Source organism: Mirounga leonina, unplaced genomic scaffold (genome assembly GCF_011800145.1).
Source record: "Mirounga leonina isolate KUSES-001 unplaced genomic scaffold, KU_Mleo_1.0 Mir_98, whole genome shotgun sequence".
NCBI classification, from domain to species: Eukaryota; Metazoa; Chordata; class Mammalia; order Carnivora; family Phocidae; genus Mirounga; species Mirounga leonina.
Window position 1 is genome coordinate 878367 of NW_023270921.1, and position 1437 is coordinate 879803.

The following is a 1437-nucleotide window of genomic DNA, read 5'->3' on the forward strand; positions in this document are numbered from 1 at the left end:
TTCTTTCTTTCTTTCTTTCTTTCTTTCTTTCTTTCTTTCTTTCTTTCTTTCTTTCTTTCTCTCTCTTTCTTTTCTTTTCTTTCTTCTTTCTTTTTCTTCTTTTTCTTTCCCTTTCTCTTCCTTCCTTCCCTCCTTCCTTCCTTCCTTTTTCTTTTTCTTTCTTCCTTTCTTTCTCTTGCTCTTTCTTTCTTTTTTTTTAAATATGGAACACTTCACGAGTTTGCCTGTGCAGAGACCATGCTAATGTCTGCATCATTCCACTTTTAGTATATGTGCTGCCAAAGGGAGCACCATTTCTCTCTTTCTTTGTGTGCGGTTACATATGTATATTATGCTTACATATATGCATATGTAATATATAAAATTAACTTTTTTAAATTTTAAATTCAGTATAAAATATTGAATACATACATACCATACACATATACATATATATGTATATATATGACTTACGATCTCATAACTGAGAACTACTGGAGAATGAAAAAAAAGTCTGAAGACAAATTTTAAAATATAAAAGATTTTATATTCAATTTAAAAACTAAGGTAATAAAACATTCACTTTTGAAAAATTAAAATGAAAATTATTTGATTTTTCATGTAGTTTGAAATGCTTACATTGATTAAAATGGACAGAAGTTTCACTCTTAAAATAATGACTTTAAACTCAATATAAAGTAATTTTAGAAGCAGTTTTCTAGCAGAAAACTGAAAGAGCCTGTTTTTTGTCACTGATCTTTAATTCAATGATTGAAAAATCTGTATTCTATTAAAAATGCCACAACGTTTTCGTGATGCTTATGTTCTAGCTATTAGATTGGGAAAGAGTAACTGGCTGACTTAGGTAGAAATGCACAGTTGGCTGAAAAACGAAGTGGTACTAATTTTCGAGTAAGTAAGCATCTTCGAGTAAAGAATCAAGATCAATGAACAAAAAAGGGTCGTATTTAACTAACGCAAAAAAATGCAGACATCTATTTTTAGTTGGTTTCATAGGACGTGGGAGAGAAGGTATGTATGGAATGAAAATTTCGAGCTGAAGTTCTAAAATAAAAATGAGTGGTTGACCATATTGTGAGATCTTTCTTGAAAGTGTCACGGGCAGCCTGTTTTCCAAGGTAACACAGACACAAGTAAGGAGCCTGAACAATTTAACTGCACACAAAATAGCATTCAAATGTATATCCCTTTTTCCTTGGACACTTTTGTATTTTGTACTTTTATAAATATACAGTTCTTTTTAACTTAAAAAGCTTTTTAAAATAATAAAAACTGATACAGCAAGTACAGTTTAATAATTACTTAATTTACATAATCTCACTTTTATCTTTCATTCTTTCAAAGAACTGTGAGGTTATTATCTCACTTTGTAGACAAGAAGTCTGTGTACATGGTGGAAATACCAAACCAAAATATTCATTTAATCACTGTCTTCCC

General features: G+C 29.9%; 1 pseudogene; it reads right to left on the bottom strand.

The window, feature by feature from the left end:
• Positions 1-196: 196 nt before the first annotated feature.
• LOC118006708 lies at positions 197-291 on the bottom strand (annotated as a pseudogene).
• Between the last annotated feature and the right edge of the window lie 1146 nt (positions 292-1437).